At 40.7% G+C, this 13,446-nt stretch overlaps 1 pseudogene across 1 annotated transcript in view; it reads left to right on the forward strand.

The window, feature by feature from the left end:
* Positions 1-13,446, forward strand: part of LOC308647923 (olfactory receptor 2T3-like) — a 668,743-nt pseudogene that overhangs the window by 477,480 nt on the left and 177,817 nt on the right. The gene's annotated exons all lie outside the window — the stretch shown is intronic.

Genomic DNA, 13,446 nt, shown 5'->3' on the forward strand with positions numbered 1-13,446 from the left:
AAGGTTGTCAATGAGGAATTTTGCATGGAGACAGCTAGAGGAAATGCAGCAGCCAGTTACCCTCAAAGAAATCTAGATATGTTGTTAGGAAAAGGACCTTATGAGGGTCAAGGGCAACAAATTGAATATGATCCTGCTATATATGCATAAATTGCTGCAGACGCAGTTAGGGCATGAAAGACTTTACAAGGACATGGAGATTTACAAGGTCAGCTATCTAAGGTAATACAGAGAGCTAATGAACCTTAAGCTGAATTTGTAGATAGGCTTATTCAAACAGCTGCCAGAATTTTTGGGGATACAGAACAAGCAATGCCATTAATTAAACAACTGGCTTATGACCAAGAAAATTGTTGCTGCAGAGAGGTTATTAGACCATGGAAACATGAAGATTTAAACACATATATTAAATTATGTAGAGACATTAATGAACAAGGGCAAGTCTTGGCAGCTGCAGTATAACAGGCTTTAGATGCCAGGCCAAAAACATGCTACAATTGTGCACAAACATGACATTTTAAAAGGAATTGCCCCATAGGAAAAGGGTTTAACAAAACTAGGTATGAGAGGAATAGAATACCGGGTATTTTCCCACGATGCCATAGAGGCAGACATTGGGCTAATGAATGCTGTACTCTAACCACCATAGAGTGTACTCCCTTATCAAAAAACAGACAAGGACCAGGTATTTACCCATGATATCCTGGAGAAAGGCATCAGGCCCCATTGCCAAAAAATGGACTGGAGGGCCCAATGCTCTGGGGCCCAAAACCACTAATATACGGGGCAATGGAGGAACCCAGCAGCACCATCAAGGTAGTGCCCAGGACACATTATCCATTAAATCCCTCATCAGACAAACTATAAGGAGCACATGGTTGGGCATCTGCGCCTCTGCCAGAGCAGTACTAACTCCAGAGATGGGAGTTCAAATCATTCCCACAGGAGTAAAAGGACTTCTTCCCCAAGGAACAGTAGGCTTATTATTGGGACACAGTTCTTCTACACTAAAAGGACTTATGATAAGTCCTGGGGTAATTGATCCTGATTATGTAGGTGAAATAAAAATTATAGCTAGTTCACCAAGAGGTATATCAGTAGTTTCACCAGGAGATAGAATAGCACAGTTGTTAATAATACCCAGCCTACATGATGAATTTTCTAGTCATAGTGTAGAAAGAGGTTCCAGGGGATTAGGCTCCACAGGTGTAGATTGGGCTATGCTTTCTTTAAAGTTAGATTCTCGCCCAATGCCAAAACAAAATATTCAAGGACATAAATTTAATGGGCTACTGGACACAGGTTCTGACCTTAGCATCATATCTCGTCAAGAATGGCCAAAACATTGGCCATTACAACAAGCCACTCAAACGCTTCAAGGCCTAGGAGTGGTGACTAATCCCCATAGAAGTGCAATGGTATTAGATTGGAAGGATCCTGAAGGATGTGAAGGAAATATACAGCCATGTGTATTTGATCATCTTCCTATAAACTTATGGGGATGAAATGGCCTAGATCAATTAGGTTTGATGTTAACAAATAACATTAATCCTAATGTGCCCACTACTAGGGCTAGACAAGGTTTTAGGAAAGAAAAAATATTAGGAGAACAAGAACAAGGTATAGCAGCACCAATTCAAATAGATCAAGGAATAAATAGACATGGATTGGGTTTTCAGAAAGGGCCACTGAGACAATCAAAATTACATGGAAATCAGAAAGACGAGTATGGGTTCCTCAGTGGCCCCTGACTAAAGAAAAGATACAAGTAGCCCATGACCTGGTCAAACAACAATTAGTGGAGGGACATATACAACCTTCCATATCTCCCCATAATACTCCCATTTTTGTCATTAAAAAGAAATCTGGTAAATGGAGATTATTGCAAGATTTAAGAGCCATTAATAATGAGATGGTTATTATGGGACCTGCTCAATCAGGGATTCCCCAATTGTCTGCTTTGCCAAAAACCTGTTATGTTTTAGCTATAGATATTAAAGATTTTTTTTTTTCAATTCCAATTCATCCCGAGGATAGTCCAAATTTTGCAATTACTATCCCTGCACTAAATCATGAAGGTCCTGATCAGAGATATGAATGAAAAATACTCCCTCAAGGGATGGCTAACAGTCCAACTATGTGTCAAATCTATGTTAACAAAGCAATCCAGCCACTTAGAAATCAAAATCCTGAACTACAAATATTTTACTATATGGATGATGTATTATTAGCACATAAAGATAAAAACACATTGCTGGAATGTTATGCCACACTTACAAACTTATTAAAAAATTATAATCTAGAGATAGCAATAGATAAAGTACAATTAAATTTTCCAATTAATTATTTAGGAGTTCTATTATCCTCAACCATGGTCCGTCCACCAAAAATTCAAATACGAGTAGATCAACTCAAATCACTTAATGACTTTCAAAAGTTATTGGGAGACATAAATTGGATAAGGCCTTATCTAGGCATACCAACAGGAGAGTTGGAACCTTTATTTGATATCCTAAAAGGTCCATCAGATCCAAATTAACCCCGCATGTTAACGCCTAAAGCAAGAAAGGCATTAAAAATTATTGAAACATATATGGAAAATATGCATTTGGATATAATTCATATAAGCTTGCCTTTGTTATTTATTGTACTACCAACAAAAAATATTCCTACAGGAGTATTTTGAAAACAAGGTCCATTATTATGGATACATTTATCTTATTCTCCTAACACTATTTTTACTAGGTATCCTGAGACTGTAGGACAATTAATACTCAAAGGAATAAAAGCAGCGAAGGGAGTGTTTGGAATTTCTCCCAATAAAATTATTACTCCATATACTATGGATCAAATTGATGAGTTAGCTAATGAGTTAAATACTTGGGCAATAATCATATGTAAATTTAATGTTTCATTTGACAGCTGGATCAGCGGTAGCAATGGGAGACAGAATAGAGTTTAAAAAAAAAAGTAAAACTAGAGAAGCATTTCTGGATGAGTAAAGGGCTGATGGACCAGGAAGATACTTTGCTATAAACATGTACACCCAGCAACAGCTCCAGAACATGTGAAGTAAAACCCTCAGGAATGGAGGGGAAAGGGCAATTCAACAGTAAAGTTGGAATCTTCAATACCCACATTCAATGTGGAACAGGTGATAGAGCAGCACTACTGACCAGCTGGATGTGATGGGCATGGGCAGAGGACATGCCCAGCCCCAGGGCTCAGGGAACAGCCTCTCCAGTAGCTGCAAGGTAGATTTAAAAAATATATATTAGTAAGTATTTTTCTACTGGAATGAAGCTGCAGAAGACTGGAGGTGTTTGGGTGGACACATATGTCCCAGGCAAGAGTCAGCACAACCACAGATGTGTGCTCCAGGTAGTCTTCAGGGAGCTAGCCTGCCAAGGCTCAGGAGGATGAAGCTTCAGCTGGGACCCAGGCAGAGGTCGCCCAGCTCAGCCCAGCCCCAGTTGCCGACTCATAGAGACAAACAAATAAAATGTTTTTTTTTTTCAAAATAAATTTTGCGTCATTCATTACACATAAAATGCTAACTGGTGTCTCTAATTCCCCAGTTTTCAATGTTTTTACCATATTAAAGATTAGGGGAGAAATAATTGAATGTTGTATCGAATTAAAAAAAAATTGCACAAGCACATGTAGAAGCTTTCATAAACACAGGAAGTGAGAACCAGGTAACCCCCACAAGGTCGCGGGCACCAAGAGAGCATGTGTGAGCCCCACAAAAGTGGCCTGCAGAGCAGAAGGCTGCATTGACTGTTCCCACAGCAAGAGCCGGCCACCTGTGTTTCATTTACAGTCAAATAGACTAGTTAGTAGCAATTGGGGAATTCGGTTTAATTTCCCCCAACTTTTTTGTTGTTGTTGTTGGGGGTGAGCTGGGGATTGAAGCCAGGGATGCTTAACCACTAAGCCACATCCCCAACCCTTTTCTATATTTTATTTAGAGATAGAGTCTCACTAAGTTGCCTAGGGCCTTACTAAGTTTCTGAGACTGTCTTTGAGCTCATGATCCTCAGCCTCCTGAGCCACTGGGATTACAGGCATGTGCCACCACACCCAGTGATTTCACAAATTTTACATAATAGAAAATAATTTCCTTCTAATTGGCTTTAGAATTTATGGTTTTCCAAGGACAGATTACAGATATTAAGTGGGAAAAGTTGGTGTTATTAACTCCCTGGTCATACCAGCCACAAAAAAACACTGGGGGAAAAGGAACAGGCATATCTGGTCAGTATGATGAAGCAACTTTTCTCCCAAATTGACTGTACTTCCTAAAATTGATCTGAAAACACAGAGGAGTTTTCACTTAAGTGCAACAAAACAGATAGCACTGAGCCAGACATCGGGATGCCTGACACCCACAAATCGTGTGACCTGGACGTTCTCACTCATCTCTTCAAGTCCAGTGCTTTCCTTCTGTCATATGGGCCCCAAAGATGTGACACAGTTCTTGGGCCACCAGGAAAGGCCATCTGGACAGGTCTCCAGACACCAAATGGGGTGATACGCTATGCTCTAGAAAGCCCTGATTCTGGATACAGAGGGAGCTGTCCCTCACCCTGGTCATACCTCCAGACTTTTCCAACAAACAGCACCCCCCAGACTGATGCCTGTCTTCACTGGCCCAACTCTCATCCTCCTGAGCACTGGTCTATACTTTCGGACCTCATGAATTCCGTGCTGGCTCCTGGATGAGATGCTGCCACTCCAATTTCCCTCACTCCGGACAGTGGCAGCACTAGTTGCTTGGGCCTTTCAAGCCCAGGACGTTCATCTGTTTGTAGCTTTTCTGCTGGTCACTGGGTAGATGGTCATCTGTCTATAGCCTTTCTGCTGGCCACTGGCATGTTCTTTTCAGTGCAATTCATTTTCAAGAAGGTCCCTCTTTCATACTCCTAAGGACTACTTTGATCCAAAGAAAACAGGACCCTCATCCTGTCCCTGAGTGTCCCTGGTAGAACTTCTTGTCCCAGGAACAAGGTCTTGTATTAAGTTCTTCAAACTCAAGCCAGGAGTGCTAGGTAGGTAGAACATGCTGGGTGGGAGCAGAAAGGTCACTAGCTCTAGAGATGTCAAGAAGTCACCCTAGAACACCTGCCTTGAGGCCAGGCTCAGTGGGCACAAGCTTCACTCTTAAGTCTCTCCTAATATGAAAGCTCTTCTCCAGCCTGGGAGGGAACATGATTAACAGCTGGGGAAGCCAGTGCTGGCTGGGACATAAGGATGCTTAGTGATATCAGGGACACACACCTCAGCACACACCTCCCAGGACCACAGCACAGCACACACCTCAGCACACACCTCCCAAACCACATCACAGCATGTTGAGAGCCACAGCCAAAGGGGCCCCAGCAAACTTCCAGCTGCCAGCAAACTTCCAGCTGCCGGCTGATGATTGGCTCACAGCGGCCCCAGCAACATCTAGCTGATTGGCTCCTCTGCGGTGATGTTTATTGGGCTGTTTCCCTGCCCTTCAGACTGCCAGCTGATGACTGGCTCACAGTGGCCCCAGCAACATCTAGCTGATTGGCTCCTCCACGGAGCTGCTCATTAGGGGACTTCTTTGGCTCTGCCCACGCAACCCAGCCAATCAGCCTCAAGAGCAGGAGGATTGTGGGAGGTGGTGAGGTTTGTGTGGGGGTGAGAGGCTTGGGGAAGCCAGTGGTGGCAGTTGGGCTCTGAGGGTTTTTTCCTGAGGAGCTGTTTTGTTTGGCATTTGTAGTTCTAAAAATAAAGTTAGTTTCTTTTGACAAGTGGCTCCTGAATTGTGCCCAGCCAGACTGCGGCATTTGGTGGCCCGCACAGGGAGCGACTGAGGGTAAGTAAACTGCTCGCCCCTGAGGGCAGGGCGAGAGGATGGGTAGCCATTCTAAGTTCCCTCTTTTGTTTTGCTTCATTTTTGTTTTAACTTGCCTGTCCCTGGAGATGAGTGAGACGGAAGAAAAACCGCTCACATCTGAGGAAAAACTATTTGCGTCTGAGGAACAAATAGGGAGAAAGGATGGATACACATTTCAGGAGGATAGAAAGGCTGATATAATAAATTATTGTTCCATTTTTATTGCATTCTGTCTCGGTTTTGTTTGGTGTCATCTTGTTGGGTTGTATTATAGTAGAAATACGGGATCAGAAATTAGTAAAAAAAAACAAACCGAAAGACTGTTAAGTAAATTATTAGAGGAAGGAGGCTTCCCAGTAAAATCAAGAACAGTCAGGGTATACGTTGATATAATACAAAAATGTAGCCCATGGCTTTTTAAGGAGGAGTTGTTAGATATATCACAATGGAACCATCATGGTGAAGATTTAAAAAGAATAGAAAAGAACAACCCAGGGACTCTGCCAGTTGGCACATTGCCATTGTGGATGTTCGTATCTGGTTTGCTTAGTCCAAAGCCTTCAGTTCAGACAAAGGTAGAGGAAGGAGAAGACATATTGATTCAAGTAAAAGAGAAGGTCTCTCAAGTTAGTCAGAAAGAGGAAAAGATTAAAGTAAAAGAGAAGGTCTTTTGAGCTAGTGAGACAGAGGAAGGAAGTTTAGAGCAGAAAAAGCCATCAGGGGAAAAGTTACAACAGGAGACTGCTAATAACACCTTTCTATCAGAGAGCGTAATTGTCCAACCAACAGCACCACCTCTACAGGAGACTGCTACTAACAGCATTCTATCACCAGAGGGCATAAGTGTTCAATCAACAGCACCACCTCCATATGCTAGAAGACTCCCAACCCCCGCAGTTGATAGTTGGGATCCTGAGACAGGATCTCAAGTATGCCCTGTATTTGAGGTAGGAGGGCAGCGAATTTACCAGGGTTTAAATTTCAAAACAGCGAAGGAGCTAAAAGAGGCTGTAACAACCTATGGTCCTCAAGCACCCTTCACTGTAAGCTTGGTCGAATCCATTACCAACTTAAACATGACGCCAGCAGATTGGGCTAATATTTGTAAAGCTATGCTAAATGAAGGACAATACCTGTTATGGAAGGTTGCCAATGAGGAATTTTGCAAGGAGACGGCTAGTCGAAATGCAGCAGCTGGTTATCCTCAGAGAAATCTAGATATGTTGTTAGGAAAGGGACCTTATGAGGACCGGCAGCAACAAATTGCATATGTAGATAGGCTTATTCAAACAGCTACCAGAGTTTTGGGGAATACAGAACAAGCAATGCCATTAATAAAACAACTGGCTTATGACCAAGCGAATCGTTGGTGCAGAGATATCATTAGACCATGGAAACAGGAAGATTTAAACACATATATTAAATTATGTAGAGACATTAATGAACAAGAGCAAGTCATGACAGCTGCAGTAAAACAGGCTTTAGATGCCAGAGACAATAATGAACAAGGGAAAATTGTGGCAGCTGCAGTAAAACAGGCTTTATATGCCAGGCCAAGAACATGCTACAATTGTCAACAAACAGGACATTTTAAAAGGAATTGCCCCATAGGAGGAGGGTTTAACAAAACTAGGTATCAAAGGAGTAGAATACCGGGTATTTGCCCACGATGCCGTAGAGGGAGACATTGGGCTAATGAATGCTGTTCTCAAACCACCATAGAGGGTACTCCATTACATTGGGCTAATGAATGCCATTCTCAAACCACCATAGAGGGTACTCCATTATCAAAAAACGAACAAGGACCAAGTGTTTATCCACAATATCGTGGAGAAAGGCATCGGGCTCCATTGCCAAAAAATGGACAGGGGGCCCCAATGCTCCGGGGCCCCAAACCACAAATATACGGAGCACTGGAGGAACCCAGCAACCCCATCAGGGTAGTGACCAGGACACATTGTCCATCAGATCCCTCATCAGACAAACCAGAGGGAGTGCAGGGTTGGACATCTGCGCCTCCGCCAGATCAGTACTAACTCCAGAGATGGGAGTTCAAATCATTCCCACAGGGGTAAAAGGACCTCTTCCCAAAGGAACAGTAGGCTTATTATTGGGACGTAGCTCTTCTACTCTAAAAGGACTTTTGATAAGTCCTGGGGTAATTGATCCCGATTATGAAGGTGAAATAAAAATTATAGACAGTTCTCCAAAGGGTATATCACTAATTTCACCAGGAGATAGAATAGCACAGTTACTAATAATACCAAGCCTACATGATAAATTTTCCAGTCATGCTGTAGAAATAGGTTCCAAGGGATTAGGCTCCACAGGTGTAGATTGGGCTATGCTTTCTTTAAATTTAGATTCTCGCCCCATGCTAAAACTAAATATTCAAGGACATAAATTTAATGGGCTACTGGATACAGGTGCAGACCTTAGCATCATCTCTTGTCAAGAATGGCCAAAACATTGGCCATTACAACAAGCCACTCAAACGCTTTGAGGCCTAGGAGTGGTGACTAATCCCGATAGAAGCACAATGGTATTAGATTGGAAGGATCCTGAAGGATGTGAAGGAACTATACATCTTCCCGTAAATTTATGGGGACGAGATGTCTTAGATCAATTAGGTTTGACATTAACAAATAATATCAATCAAAATGCACCCACTATTATGGCTAGACAAGGTTTTAGGAAAGGAAAAAGATTAGAAAAACAAGAACAAGGTATAGCAGCACCAATACAAATAGATCAAGGAACAGACAGACATGGGTTGGATTTTCACAGAGGGCCACTGAGACAATAAAAATTACATGGAAATCAGAAAGACCAGTATGGGTTCCTCAGTGGCCCTTGACTAAAGAAAAAATACAAGTAGCCCATGATCTGGTCAAACAACAATTAGTGGAAGGACATATACAACCTTCTGTATCTCCCCATAATACTCCCATTTTTGTCATCAAAAAGGAATCTGGTAAATGGAGATTATTGCAAGATTTTAGAGCCATTAATAATGAAATGGTCATTATGGGACCTGCTCAATCGGGGATTCCTCAATTGTCTGCTTTGCCAAAAACTTGGTATGTTTTAGTTACAGATATTAAAGATTATTTTTTTTCAATTCCAATTCATCCTGAGGATAGTCCACGTTTTGCATTTACTATCCTTGCACTGAATCATGAAGGTCCTGATCAGAGATATGAATGGAAAGTACTCCCTCAAGGGACAGCTAACAGCCCAACTATGTGTCAAATTTATGTTAACAAAGTAATCCAGCCACTTATAAATCAAAATCCTAAACTACAAATATTTCACTATATGGATGATGTATTATTAGCACACAAAGCTAAAAACACATTGCTAGAATGTTATGCCACACTTACAAACTTATTAAAAAATTATAATCTAGAGATAGCAATAGATAAAGTACAATTAAATTTTCCAATTAATTATTTAGGAGTTCTATTATCCTCAACCATGGTCCGTCCACCAAAAATTCAAATACGAGTAGATCAACTCAAATCACTTAATGACTTTCAAAAGTTATTAGGAGACAAATTGGATAAGGCCTTATCTAGGTATTCCAACAGGAGAATTGGGACCTTTATTTGATATCCTAAAAGGTCCATCAGATCCAAATTCACCCCACATGTTAACGCCTGAAGCAAGAAAGGCATTAAAAATCATTGAAACATATATGGAAAATATGCATTTGGGTAGAATTGATATAAGTTTGCCTTTATTATTTATTGTACTACCAACAAAAAATATTCCTACAGGAGTATTTTGACAACAAGGTCCATTATTATGGATACATTTATCTTATTCTCCTAACACTATTCTTACTAGGTATCCTGAGGCTGTAGGACAATTAATACTCAAAGGAACAAAAACAGCAAAGGGAGTATTTGGAATTTCTCCCAATAAAATTATTACTCCATATACTATGAATCAAATTGATGAATTAGCTAATGAGTTAAATACTTGGGCAATAATCATGTGCAAATATAATGTTTCATTTGATAACCACTTACCATCTAATCCTTTATTGTCTTTTTGGTCATTGCATCCTGTAATTTTTCCAAAAATGACAAGAAAAACACCTATTCACTGATGGGTCAAATAATGGTACAGCAGCAATAGTTACACCTGATCAAACTTTTACATTTTTAGTACCCAAACAATCAGCTCAAAATGTAGAGCTTAATGCAGTATTACAAGCTTTTGTGATGTTTAAAGATTCTGTATTTAATTTATTTTCTGATAGTCAGTATATAGTTAATGCTATAGTATCGCTTGAAAATGCTGGTAGGATTTCCCCTTCTTCTACTGTTTTCTCTTTGTTTTCCACTATACAAAGTTTAATCTGGGACAGAAAAGATCCATTCTTTATAGGACATATCAGGGCACATACAGGATTGCCTGGAGCCCTTAGTTTGGGCAATGATTTAGCAGATAAAACTACACATGGCATACATATTTTCTCTACACTATAAGAGGCTCCAAATTTTCATAAAAGGTTTCATGTCAATGCTAATACTTTACAAAAGCATTTTAAAATAACTAAGGAACAAGCCAGACATATAATAAAACAATGTCAAAATTGTGTGACCATTTTACCACAAGTTTATCTTTGAGTCAATCCTAGAGGACTGATACCTAACCATATTTGGCAGATGGACATCACACACTTGCCAGAATTTGGAAAATTAAAATATTTGCATGTTACAGTTCATACTTCTTCCAGATTTTTTATAGGCTCCCTTCATGCTGGAGAAAAAACTAAAGATATTATAGCTCATTGCTTTCAAAATTCTGCCACTGTGGGCGTTCCAAAACAGTTAAAAACAGATAATGGTCCTGGCTATACCTCTACCTCTTTTAAACAATTTTGCTCATCATTTGGTATTACTCATATAACAGGAATCCCATACAGTCCACAGGGACAAGGCATAAGTTGAAAGAGCTCATCAAACTATTAAAATGTATTTATTAAAACAAAAAGAGGGAATTGGAAAGGGGTATATATCCCCCAAAGATAAACTTAAAATAACGCTTTTTACTCTAAACTTTTTAAATTTGGATTCATCAGGGCTTAGTGCTGCAGAAAGGCATATGTGTCCAAAAATGTAAATAAGCCTAACGTACTTTGAAAAGATATTCTAAGAGGACAATGGAAAGGTCCTGACCCAGTAATTGTCTGGAGTCGGGGTTCTGTTTGTGTGTTTCCACAGGGAGAACAGTAGCCGATTTGGATTCCAGATAGACTAACCAAAGCAATTTCTACAGACCAAAAAGAAGATGATTTGACTCAAATCCATAACAGCTGATATCCAGAGCTTCAGCTTGGCTATTCTTACATCTGCAACAGTGATTAACTAGGATGCTTTTTTCAATATCTATTTTATTATTGCCTTTTCCCACATCATAAAGTTCAATTTTATTTTTGAGTTCATACAGACCTAAGTTAATGTTTTTCTGATCAGTTTTATTTTTTGACTGTGGAGTTTTTAAACATTGCAATGGAGATTTTACCTGTGTAAAGCTACAAGGTCTTTACTATTGTCTTATGTGTTGTACATTTGTGTGCATTCTTGTGTTTTGTGTTGTATGTCTGTATGTGTGTATGTCCATATTTCATATATGAGGAGCACTCATGAAAAAAATGGACCCGAAGTTTTTTTTTTTTTATTCACGTGATTTAAATGGTTTAATTTAAATTAGGTAAACAGCTGTTAAGGATTGTTTTTAAAGGAGTTTAACAGATCTGTTTGTTTACTTTCACCTTTCCTTTTCATTATATTTAATAATTCTGTTCAGGATAATGTAAATTGTTCAGAAATTTGTTTTCTTAGTACCTGTTGGAATGTTACATAATTTCTTTTTAGCATCATTGCCAGAATTCCTATCTTCATCCCAGTGCCGGTGAAGACAAAGATAAAACCAAACTACAGCTTCTATGATAGCTATCACAGTAAACTGTATAAACTGATGCATCAATGAATAATAACTCAACAAGTAATGCTCAATCAAGGAGTCAATTTACTTTGGGAGGAAATGGACATATTAATAGACTCCTCCACTTTGAACTGCTTGCAGAACTTGCCTGGACTATGTATTACTTGTATACATTGTGAACTATCGTTTGGTGCAGCGAATTGTGGTAGTGCTGGCCTATCTTTGCTGATGGTGTCACCAGTGATACAATTTTTCCAAAGGAGCCATCAATTGGCTTGGTGTCGTGGCATTTCTGTATCCTCCTCCCTTCTGCTAGTGATGTTCTAAAATTTGGGGGCCAACAGAGGTGAGGCAAAGAACCTCACCCCCCCATTGGTGCATAGGCCTATCCACAAGTATGGCTGTATGCTGGACTGGTAGTCAGTGACAGGTATGATCCAATTATAGTGGTACCAACCTAAGACAGGAGGCTGACGCCTAGAGGTCAGTTCATCCGATGACGGGTAAGGAACATATGTTGAATTGGACAACATAACAAGCATGGTCCGTAAGCCACATTGCTTGTTGTTTAATTAATCAGAAGGGGGGGGATTCTGAGAGTCATAGCCAAGTAGGAATGACACATGGCAATTTCCTTGTCAACCTACCAAATGTTGCTTAGAGGGAGGACTCTCCATTGTGGAAATGGGCTTGCCTTGGACCCAGGTCATTTGCAGTGACATTGCATGAAAGGTGACCTTGCTCAGGGATTAGGGCGGATCCGGGTTTAGGGTGGATCCGGGTTTAAGGTGGATCCTGCTGGGAATAGGGCGTATCCTGCTGCCTCAGGCGCCCACTCCTTGAGATCCTGTTGAGTTCTCGAGGGATTCAGAGAGTATTTTGGGATGTATAGCCCAGTGGAGGTGTGTATTTTCCCCCAGAACGTGCGTGTAGAGTGCAGGTGAGAGTTCGGGAATAAAGAGTTGCTGTTGGAATCTACAAGTTTTTGTGGTGGCTCAGTTATTTTGTGCCCAGCCAGACTGCAGCAACTGTTCATGAGGTTTTAGAGGAGAATGTGTCCCAACTGAAGTTGGATTGGAGAACATTCTCAATTATGTTTTGTCCATGTCTAGAGACAGTGTGTGAGACTTAACTTAATGAGGGTGGGCTAATTAATCTGGTGGTGAAAATGTCAAGGCAGCATGGTTTTCAGGCCATGTTATGGTTTTTGCTCACAGATTTGATAAAGTTTTAGTGAGAATCAGAACTTAAGGCAGAGAAGGAGGATTATGAAAACTTGAAGTCTGGCCATAAAATTGCAGGTAAATTGGTGCCAGAGGAGGTGGTGTGGTTGGAGAAATTCCATCTAAGTGTTTTTCACAGAAACAGTGGGAAAGATAGTTGAAGGCATCTCAGGAATTTGCATGATCACCCTATCCCTGGCTCAAAGGTGTAGCTTGAAAAAATGCCTTCGAGAGGAGACCACAGGCACCTGCCTGCAGGGGTCGCCTGAGTTCTGTCACTGTGCTCAGCTCCCCAGGCATATAGGGGGCCCTGCAGCCATGATCTCAGAGATCCCAGCCACTGTTTGAGCTGATGGCAGACCTTGGCATCAACCACCTGGGGCTGATTAGACAGAA

Source organism: Spermophilus citellus (assembly GCF_964194105.1).
Source record: "Spermophilus citellus genome assembly, chromosome: 1".
NCBI classification, from domain to species: Eukaryota; Metazoa; Chordata; class Mammalia; order Rodentia; family Sciuridae; genus Spermophilus; species Spermophilus citellus.